The sequence below is a fragment of the Pan paniscus genome, chromosome 15 (assembly GCF_029289425.2).
Source record: "Pan paniscus chromosome 15, NHGRI_mPanPan1-v2.0_pri, whole genome shotgun sequence".
In the NCBI taxonomy this organism is placed as follows: domain Eukaryota; kingdom Metazoa; phylum Chordata; class Mammalia; order Primates; family Hominidae; genus Pan; species Pan paniscus.
Genome location: NC_073264.2, coordinates 85030762 through 85042587, shown reverse-complemented (window position 1 = coordinate 85042587; position 11826 = coordinate 85030762).

The window sequence follows — 11826 nt, the reverse complement described above, 5'->3', positions numbered from 1 at the left end:
TTGGTGGATCTACCATTCTAGGGTCTGGAGGACTGTGGTGCTCTTCTCACAGCTCCACTAGCTAGTGTTCCAGTAGGTACTCTGTGTTGGGGTTCCAACCCCACATTTCTCTTTGGTACTGTCCTAGCAGAGGTTCTCCATGAGGGACTCGCCCCTGCAGCAAACTTCTGCCTGGGCATCCAGGCATTTCCACACATCTTCTGAAATCTAGGCAGAGGTTCCCAAACCTCAATTCTTGATTTCTGTGCACCCACAGGCTCAACACCACATGGAAGCTACCAAGGTTTGGGGCTTCCACCTTCTGAGGCCACAGCCCAAGCAGTACCTTGGCCCTTTTCAGCTATGGCTGGAGTGGCTGGAACACAGGGCACCAAGTCCCTAGGCTGCACATGGCACAGGGAACCTGGGCCTGGCCCACAAAACCACTTTTTCCTCCTAGGTCTCCAGGCTTGTGATGGGAGGGGCTGCCCTGAAGGTCTCTGATATGGCCTGGAGACATTTTCCCCCATTGTTTTGGGGATTAATGTTAGCCTCCTTACTACTTACACACATTTTTTGCAGCTGGGCTGAATTTCTCCCCAGAAAATGGGTTTTTCTTTTCTATCCCTTAGTCAGGCTGCAAATTTTCCAAACTTTTATACTCTGCTTTCCTTATAAAACTGAATGCCTTTAACAGTACCCAAGTCATTTCTTGAATGCTTTGCTGCTTAGAAATTTATTCTGCCAGATACCCTAAATTATCATTCTCAAGTTCAAAGTTACACAAATTTCTATGGAAGGGGCACAATGCTGCCAGTTTCTTTGCTAAAACATAACAAGAGTCACCTTTACTCCAGTTTCCAACAAGTTCCTCATCTCCGTCTGAGACCACTTCAGCCTGGACCTTATTGTCCATATCATTATCAGCATTTTGGGCAAAGCCATGAAACAAGTCTCTAAGAAGTTTCAGTTTCCCACATTTTCCTCTCTTCTTCTGAGCCCTCCAAACTGTTCCAACCTCTTCCTTTTACCCAATTCCAAAGTCACTTCCACGTTTTTGGGTATCTTTTCAGCAATGCCCCACTCTCAGTACCAATTTACTGTATTAGTCTGTTTTCATGATGCTGATAAAGACATACCCAAGACCTGGAAGAAAAAGAGGTTTAATTGGACTTACAGTTCCACATGGCTGGGGAGGCCTCAGAATCATGGTGAGAGGCAAAAGGCACTTCCTACACGGCGACAGCAAGAGAAAATGAGGATGAAGCAGAAGCAGAAACCCCTGATAAACCCATCAGATCTCAAGAAACGTATTTAGTATCATGTGAATAGTATGGGGAAAACTGGCCCCCATGATTTAATTACCTCTCCCTGGGTCCTTCCCACAACATGTGGGAATTCTGGGAGATAAAATTCAAGTTGAGATTTGAGTGGGGACACAGCCAAACCATCTCATTATATTTTTAGTTTATTGGGAAATTTCCATAATGTTTTCCATAGTGACTGTATTAGTTTACATTCCTACCAACAGGGTATACTAGTTCTCTTTTCTCTGTATTCTTGTCAACATCTATTAAAGGTTTTCCCTTCTTAATAATAGCCATTAGCAATTTTTATTTTAAAAATTTTAGTTTTATTAATTTGTAAAGGCATTATTAATAATTGTTTTTTAAATAATAGTCACTGACTAGTGTAAGATAATATCTCATGATGACTTTGATTTGCATTTCTCTAAGGATAGTGATGTTGAGCCCTTTTCCATATACTTGTTCACCTTTTTTGGTCTTTTTTTTGAAAAACGTTCATTCATGTCCTTGCTTACTTTTTAATTAGATTTTTTTTCCTGTTGAAATGAGTCCCTTGTATATTCTAGATATTAGTAACCTGTCAGATGAATAGTTTGCAAATATTTTCTCCCCATTTAACAGGTTGTATTCACTATGTTGCTTGTTCCCTTTGCAGTGCCAAAGATTTTCAATTTAATATAGTCCCGTTTGGTCTATTTTTGTTTCTATTGCCTATAATTCTGAGGTCTTAGTCATAATTTTTTTTGCCTTGATCATTGTCTGGGACAGTTTTCTCCAGGCTTTTGCTAGTACTTTTATAGTTTTGAGTCTTATGTTTAAGTCTTTAGTTCATTTGTTTGATTTTTTTATATGGTGAGAGATAGAGCTCTAGCTATGTTCTGTATATGTGGGTATCCAATTTTCCCAACACCATTTATTGAAAAGGATGTCCTTTCCCCAGTGTAAAATATTGCTGGCTTTATCAAAAATCAATTGACTGTAAATATGTAGGTTTATTTCTAGGCTCTCTATCCTGTTCCATTGGTGTATGTGTCTTTTTATACCAACACCATATTGTTTTGGTTACTACAACTTTGTAATATAATTTGAAGTTAGGGAATGTGATGCCTCCAACTCTTGTTTCTTTTTTTTCTTTGCTCAATATTATGTTGGCTATTTACACTCATTCTTGGTTCCATATGACTATTAGTATCTCTAATTCTGTGAAAAAAAATGATGTTGGTATCATGACAGGGATTATGTTGAATCTGTAGATTGCTTTAGGCAGTATGGTAATTTTTACCATTTCGATTCTTTCAATTCATCAGCATGGGATGTTTTTCCATTTGTTTGTGTCATCTTCAATTATTTTCATCAATGTTTTGTAGTTTTCCTTGTAGAGATCTTTCACTTCCTTAGTGAAATTTATTCCAGGGTATTTTTGGTAGCTATTGTAAATATAATTTTTTTTATTTCTTTCTCAGCTAGATCATTACTTTTCTATGGTAATGTTACAGATTTTTGTATGTTGCTTTTATGTTCTGCAACTTTATAGGATTCTTTTATCAATCTAAGAGTTTTTTGGTGAAGTCTTAAAGATTTTCTAGATATAAGATGTTATCATCAGCAAAGGGGAACAATTTGACTTCCTATTTTCCAATTTGGATGCCTTTTGTTTATTTCTCTTGCTTATTTTCTCTATCTAGAGCTTCCAGTACTATGTTGAATAGGAGCAGTAAAAGTGGGCATGCTTGTTTTGTTCCAGTTCTTAGAGAAAAGACTTTCAATTTTTAGCTGGTGTTAGCTGTGGATTTGTCATAAATGACCTTTATTATGCTGAGGCATGTTTTTTTTATGCCCAGTTTGTTGAGAGACTTTATCATTAAAGGATATTAAATTTTATCATAGGCTTTTTCTGTGTCTGCTGAGATGACTATAAGGTTTTGTTCTTTCTGTTGATGTGCTGTATCGTATTTATTGATTTGTGTATGCTAGACCATTCTTGTATCCTTGGTATAAATCCCACTTCATTGTGATGTATTACCTTTTTGATCTGTTGTTAGATTTAGTTCACTCATAGGTATTTTCTTGAGGACTTTTGTGCCTATATTCATCAGGAACATTGGCCTGCAGCTTTCTTTGATTGTTATGTTCTTATCTGGATTTTATATAAAGGTGATGCTGGTGTCATAGAATAAGTTAAGGAGAATTATATGTGCTTCAATTTTTTGGCATAGGTTCAGGAAGATTGGTATTAGTTCTTTGCATGTTTGGTACAATTCAGCTGTGAATTCATCTAGTTCTGGGTTTTTCTTTGCTGGGAGTCCTTATTACTGATTAAATCTTTGTTATTGGTCTGTCTAGGTTTTCTATTTCTTTCTGATTCAACTTAGGTAGATTGTATGTTTCCAGGAGTTTATCCATTTCTTCTAGGTTTTCCAGTTTGTTAGTGTATAGCTGGTCATAATAGTCTCTCTTTTTTTTTCTGTGCTGTCAGTTGTAATGTCTCCTTTTTCATTTCTGATTTTGTTTATTTGGGCCTTCTCTTTTCTTGGTTAGTCTATCGAGCATTCATCAAAGTTGTTTATGTTTTTGAAAAACAACTTTTCATTTCATTGATTCTTTATATTTTTTTCAGTTTCTATTTTTTTAAGTTCTGCTCTGATGTGTATTACTTCTTGTCTTCTGCTAATTTGGGTTTCTGTTGGTTCTTGCTTTTCTGGTTCCTTGGGGTTCATCAATAGTTTGTTAATTTATAATCTTTCTACTATTTTGAGGTAGGTGTTTATTGCTATAGACTTCCCTCTTAGCACTGCTTTTGCTGTATCCTACAAGTTTTGGTATGTTGTGTTTCCATTTTCATTTGTTTCAAGAATTATTTTATTTTCATATTTATTTCTTCATTGATTTAATGGTCATTTAGGAATATGTTGTTTAATTTTCATGTATCTGTACAGTTTCTAATGTTCCTCTACGTGTGGATTTCTAGTTTTATTTTGTTGTAGTCTGAGAAGATCTTGATAGAATTTTGAGTTTTTAAAATTTTTTGAGGCTTATTTTGTGACATAACCTATGTTCTATCATAGAGAATGTTCCATTTGCTGATGAAAAGAATGTATATTCTGCAATTGCTGGGTAGAATGTTCTGTAACTGTTTATATTTATTCTGTGTAAAGTTCAGTTTAAATTCAGTGTTACTTTGTTAACTTTCTGTCTAGATGATTGTCTAAGGCTGAGAGTGAGGTGTGTAAGCCTCCCACTATTTTTGTTATGTAAGATTTCTCTCATTTTAGATATAGTAATATTTGTGTTATAGAGCTGGGTGCTCCAGTGTTGGGTGAATATATATATATAGAATTCTTATATCCTTTTGTTGAAATAATATCTTTCCCATTATATAGTGACTTTCATTTTTTTCTTTTTAACTATTGTTGACTTAAAGTCCTATTTTTATCTGATATAAGTATAGCTACTACTCCTTGCTTTTGGTTTCCATTTGTGTGGAATATCTGTTTTCCTCCCTTTATTTCCAGGCTATATGTTCCTTCATAAGCAAAATATAGTTGGATCATGTTTTTTATCCATTCGGTCATTTTATTATAGCTTTTAATGGAGAGTTTAATCCATTTATGTTCAAGGTTATTATTCATATGTGAGCCTTTGTTAAAATCATAGTGTTAATTCTTTTCTGGTTGTTTTGTTTATTCATTGTCCTTTTCTTTTTCTCTTATGGATTATCATTGTGGTTTGATAGTTTTCCTTCAGCACTTGGAATATATCATCTCATTCACTCTGGCTTACAAAATTTCTCCTAAGAAATTTGCTGTTAGTCTGATGGAGTTTCATTTATAGGCGACTATATGCTTTTCTCTTGCTGTTTTTTAGAATTTACTCTTCTTAAAAATTGTTTAAATTTTGTTTTAGGTTTAGGGGTAGATGTGCAGGTTTGTTATATAGGTTAATTGTGTGTCATTGGAGTTCAGTGTACAGATTATCTCAAAACCCAGGTAATCAGCATAATACCTGATAGGTAGTTTTTCCATCATTCTCCTCCCACCCTCCACCCTCAAGTAGGCCCCAGTGTCTGTGTCCCCTTTGTGTCCATATGTACTTAATATTTAGCTCTCACTTATATGTGAGAATATGTGGGTTTTTTTTCTGTTTCTGTGTTAATTTGCTTATAATAATGGTCTCCAGTTCCATCTATGTTGCTGCAAAGGACATGATCATGGTCTTTTTTATGGCTACCTAGCATTTCATGGTATGTATGTGCCACATTTTCTCTATTCAGTCTACTGTTGATGGGCATTAGGTTGATTCCATGTCTTTGCTATTGTGAATATTGCTGTGATGAACATACGCATGCAGTTTCTTTACGACAGAATGATTTATATTCGTTTGGCTCTATGCTCAACAATAGGATTGCTAGGTCAAATGGTAATTCTGCTTTGAGTTTTTTGAGAAATTGCCAAACCGCTTTCCACAGTGGCTGGACTACCAGCAGTGTATAAGCATTTCCTTTTTCACAATCTCACCAGCCTCTGTCTAAGGCAATCCTAAGCAAAAAGAACAGAGCTGGAAGCATCACATTACTTGAATTCAAACTGTACTACAAGGATACAGTAATCAAAATAGCATGTTACTGGTACAAAAACAGACACATAGACCAATAGAACAGAATAGAGAGTCCTGAAATAATACTGCACACCTACAACCGCCTGATCTTTGACAAAGTTGACCAAAACAACCAATGGTGAAAAGAATCCCTTCCCTATTCAATAAATGGTGCTGAGATAGCTGGCTGGCCACATGCGGAAGATTTAAAACGGACCCCTTCCTTATACCATATTAAAAAATAAACTAAAGATGGATGAAAGACTTAAATGAATAATCTAAAACTATAAAAACCCTGGAAGATAACCTAGGAAATATCATTCTGGACATAGGCCCTGGCAAAATTTCATGATGAAGACTTCAAAAGCAGTTGCAACAAAAATGAAAATTGACAACTGAGACCTGCGTAAATTAAAGAGCTTTTGCATAGCAAAAGAAACTATCAACAGAGTAAGCAAACACTCTACAGGGTGGGAAAACGTATTTGTAAACTATGCGTTCAACAAAGGTCTAATATTCAGAATCTATAAGGAATTTAAACAAAACAAGCAAAACAAACAAACTACAACAAAAAACAAGTAACCTCATTAAAAAGTATGCAAAAGACATGAGGAGACATTTCTCAAAAGAAGACATACACAAGGCCAACAAGCATATAAAAAAATGCTCGATATCACTAATTATTAGAGAAATGCAACAAAACCACAATGAGATACCATCTCATACTAGTCAGACTCTTTTTAATTCATTAAAAAGGAGTTGCTCTTTTTCTTTAGTTGTAGACAGTTTGACTATAGTGTGCCATGGAGAAGCCCTTTCTGCATTGTATCCACCTGGGAATCACTGAGCTTCCTGTATCTGAATGTCTGAATCTTTCGCTAGACTTAAGAGCTTTTTCACCTATTACTTAATTAAATAGGCTTTCTAATTCTTTTTTTTTTTTTTGTCTCATTGCCCTTGGGGATACTGATAATTTGAATGTCCAATTGCTTTACACTGTCCCAAATGTCAGGAAGGCCTTGCTCATTTTTTTAAAAATTATTTTTTAAAACTTTTTGTCTGATTATATTATTTCAAAAGACATCTTCTTCAAGTTCTGAGATTATTTCTTCTGCCTGGATTAGACTATTTTTGAAGCATCCAAATATATTTTGCATTTCTTCAAGCAAATTCTGTAGTCCCCAAATTTTTATTTTGTTCTTTTAAAAAATATCTATCTTTTTGGTAATTTTAAAATGTATATCCTGAATTGTTTTCTGATATCTTTGTATTGATTTTTAGAATTCTCTTATATCTCACTAAGCTTCTTTAAAATCAAATCTTGGCCAGGCACAGTGGCTTACACTTGTAATTCCAACACTTTTGGAGGTCAAATCAAGAGAATCATTTGATGCCAGGAGTTGGAGACCACCTTGGACAACATAGTGAGATGCCAAGACGCCATCTGTACAAAGTAGAAAAACTTCGGCATGATAGTGCGTGCGTGTAGTTCTAGATACTCATGAGGCTAAGGTGGAAGGCTCACTTGAGCCCAGGAGTTTGAGGCTGCAGTGAGCTAAAATCCTGCCACTACACTCCAGCCTGAGCAGCAGGACGAGGTCCTGTCTCTAAAATAAATAAATATAGTAAAGTAAAACAAAATCAACTTTTAAATTATATATCTTAGAATTCAGAACTTTCTTTTTGATTAAGATCTAGTGTAAGATCTAGTGCTAGAGAGTCATTTTGTTCCTTTGCAGTTTCATATTCCCCCTTTTTTTGTTTCATATTTCCTGTTTCCCTATGTTGATATCTACACATCTAGTGTGATAATCTAACATTGCTATCAAGACCTAACTGAGACTGGGTAATTTACAAATAAAAGAGGTTTAACTGGCTCACAGTTCTGCAGGCTGTACAGGAAGCATGGCTGGGGAGGCATCAGGAAACTTTCAATCATGGCAAAAGGTGAAGGGGAAGCTGGCACATGCTGGAGAAGGAGGAAGAGAGTAAAAGGAGAGACGCTTTTAAACAACTAGATCTCGTGAGAACTCACTCATTATCACAAAAACAGCAAGGGGGATGTCCGCCCTCCTGATCAAATCACCTCCCACTAGGCTCCTCCTCCAACACTGGGGATTACAATTCAACATGAGATTTGGGTGGGGACACAAATCCAAACCATATCAATTACTTCTTCCTAATTTTTAATTTATTTTTAAAGGGGAATAAGTTTTTCTGAAGACGTATTTATGGTGTTGGTTGAGTAGGTTACTTTGGCTTTAAAGCTAGGTAATGTAGTCTCTGTGTGTGGTAACATAGTCTCTATATGATTTCTTTGGGTGTAAATAGCAACAGTGGCATGTGTGATTCTCTCAGAGGGTTATTAGTGGAGGTTGAAGTTGTGCTGGAAGCTGTGATACCAAATGGGCCAATCTTTAGTCCCCCATGGTGGCAGTAGTGGGCTGAGCATACTTATCTTAGTGCTCCAGGGTGGTATACATTGGCACTTGTTTTGGCAATTACCAGTGGTCTTATTCTTGAACCTGCAAGTGGCTTGCTTGGATGCCTTTAATAGCAGTGATAAACTTGGTGGATGATCAGGTTCCTAGGCCCCTGAGCAGCTCAGATAGCATTGGGCGATGGCAGTAGGAGTGATGGGACAATTCTCTGGGTCCTGACTGGTGCACATTTATGCCGGTGGTGGCTGCAGTGGGCTGGCTGGGCCATACTCCAGTCCCACAGTTGGTGCTCAAAGGCAGGCATCAGCAGAAATGATAGCAGCTGGAAGGTTAGGCCCAGCCTCAGGCCCCCAGGAGGAGTGCCCAGGTGCCTCAGGCTCCCCAGTGGTGACAGCAGGAAGCAGCCATGGTGGGCATGGGTGGGGCAATCCTCAGGCTTCAGGTGGAGCACTCAAGTGAGGCATAGTGCCAGCCATGGTGATGATGAGGCCATGCCATTGGAGAAGGTAAGACCATCCTCAGTGGCCACAACTTGGGCTGGTAGGTGAGGTATGTGTCGTCTCTCTTACACCCAGTCATGGCAGGGCTGTCCATCAAGCCTTGACAGCTTTAGCCTGCACCAAGTCACATCCCCATTCCAGCTGTGGGAACTCAAACCCAGTGGCCACCCTCACCCCACTTGTGTCCCAATCATCATCTCACCATCACTCTCTTCCTGGAACCAATAGCTGCAGCCTATGTCTTGCTTGATTCTTAGTCCTGGTGGTGGGAATGCTCCCAGCTCACTTTTCTAACAGTGACACCCTTGTTTCCATAACACCTCACTCCCTGAGCCACTGTGCCCCAGGGCAGTATGCAATTTGCCAAAGAATTGAAAGTGGATCCTCGCTGTAGCTCCTTAGTTCTCAGGAAGTTTGTTGGGCCTAAAACAAGCAGTCTCGCTGGAGCAGAGTTCCACAAGAATGTGGAGAATTGTTCCACATTCTTCTGGCAGCTTGCTGTGTTAGTTTCAGTGATTGGGAGGTTCTTCCATGGCCAGCATTGCACGATTCCACGGTAGGGACGTGGGCCACAGGAAGTCTTTCATTCACCCTTTCCTTGCATTTAGACATCACTGCCAGCTCCCAGGAAATCCCAACCAGGCAGGCTGCCTCTCTCCTTCCTGCAAGCTTTTGGTGTTTCTTGTCACTTCTCTGTTGAATTCCACCATCCTTTCTTGGATAATACATTCAAAGAGTGACTGTCTATACACTATTTTTGTTCTTCTTAGTGGAGGAGTTGAGCATAAAATGCTTCTATTCAGACATCTTGAAGCCTGCCCTCTCTATTCTTTTATTATTAATGTTGTTATTACTTTATCTGTATGTGCTCTCTTCTTTTATTCAAAGAGCATTATATTTAATAATAAATTTTTGTCAGGGAAAAAATAGTATGTTTCTTTTTCTCTTTTTAATTTTTTTTTTGTTTTTTGAGACGGGGTCTCACACGGTCTTTCAGGTTGGAGTGCAGTGGCATCCCACGCTCACTGCAGCCTCCACCTCCCAAGCTAAGGTAATCCTTCAGCTTCTTGAATAGCTGGAGCTACAGGAACGCAGCACCATGCCCAACTAATTTTTTGAACTTTTTGTAGAGGCAGGATCTCACCATGTTGCCCAGTCTGGTCTCAAACTTCTGGGCTCAAGTAATCCTCCTACCCTCAGCCTCCCAAAATGCTGGAATTACAAGCATGAGCCATCACGCCCAGCCAAAAGTAGCATGTTTCTAAAGGGATAGCCTAAATATTAGTGACTTTTTTTTTTATGATTTTTGCTACTCCATAATGTCTTTAATAGGAGTCCATTTATACTTCCAAAAATTGGCTTAGCATGTGTGTATTATGTTAGACATTTTTACTCTCATTATTATTATTTTCCTTTTTGTGACACACTGCAAACTCACAAATTACTCCATTGTTCAAGCTGACAATTTTTAGATTGCACAATGTACATTTGTAACTAGGGGGGTATTTTTGAGAAATAATAATAAACTAAATTATTTATTTAAAATTCAGCTTTCAATATATGTGTACATTTGACTCTTATTAAATTGAAATAACCTAAGGGTTTTAAGATGAACAGTTATTCTCTCATGGATCATAATAATTACTTTAGATCAACTTTTTAATTCCTTTTAGGCCTGTTTTAAAAAATACACCTGGGATCTCCAAAGATTGCATTATGTTCAGTTAGGTAAATAATGCATTTTAAAATAATTATTTAAATATGTTTAAAAACATTTATGCTTCTTTGTAATCAATTGTAAAATACTTGAGAATTTTTTGTTGTATGTTGGTTGATCAGTTTTTGCCTATTCCAACGGTTACTACACAATAAGAAATCTCAGGTATCAAAGTAATAAATTATTATAATCTATAGTTTATTCATTTTTAGGGAGGGAAAGAGGGCTGTCTTCTCCGATAATAAAGGCAAGAAATCATTTAGTGCAATTATTTTAAGGAAAATTTTTTCTAGATCAATGGGTAGGGACACAGAATGAGGGATACCTCATTCCTTAAGAAATGTATCTTGAGCTCATAAATTACTTCAAATGGCTCACAGAGCCTTGAAGCTGAATAGCATTCAAAAGAAAGATTAATAGGAGGGATTATAATTGTTTAAAAGCAAAGTTATGATCTTCTGTTTAGATAATGTGCATGTATATTCATTAAGCTTCTCGAAGTCTCACAAATTTTTATACCACTATAACTGTATTAAAGGGTATCAGATAAAATTCTAAGTAAGATATCTTTTTAATAATATGCCGAAAACATTACACATATTCTAGTGTAAAGTTGAAAACTTGAAAAAGGAAAAAAATTTAACTCCAGATTTCTGATGATGAAATCATATTTCTTCCATGAGTTTATTATACCAGAATTCTATTTTGGCGAACATAAGTACTCCAATTTTAGATTTCTCTTGATGGTTGCTTTATTTTCACACATAAGGTAATGCCACAGGCCACAACATGACATTGTATTAATGTGTAACATGTGAAAAGTTCATAAGGGAAGGGAAATGCTTTTTATTCATGTTTTACTCCAAAGTACAAATGTACAAATGTAGTTACGTACATATTAGACCGTCACCAAAACATCGCCTTTGTACTATACTATATGAGGGGTATGTGTGTGTCTGTGCGTGTGTGTGTATTTGTGTGAGTTTATATGTATGCATATTACAAATAATATGTGTTGAATTTCCATTAAAATTGAAATTAATTGAAAATATAAATCAGATAAATTTTAGTGGTAGCTGATCAAGGATTAGTTTAAATTACATATTATCATTTGATGTTGACTCCCTTCGAGGGCTCTTGAGAGATACTGATGCTATGGACAGATGAAATGACTTGGCTATTGAAATTATATTTTTATTTTATTTTACCAATCTGACATCTGTCTGAAACTTTTTCTCCTTAGACTACCACCTCCCCATTTCCCCACCCCTCACACTTCCCAGCCTCTG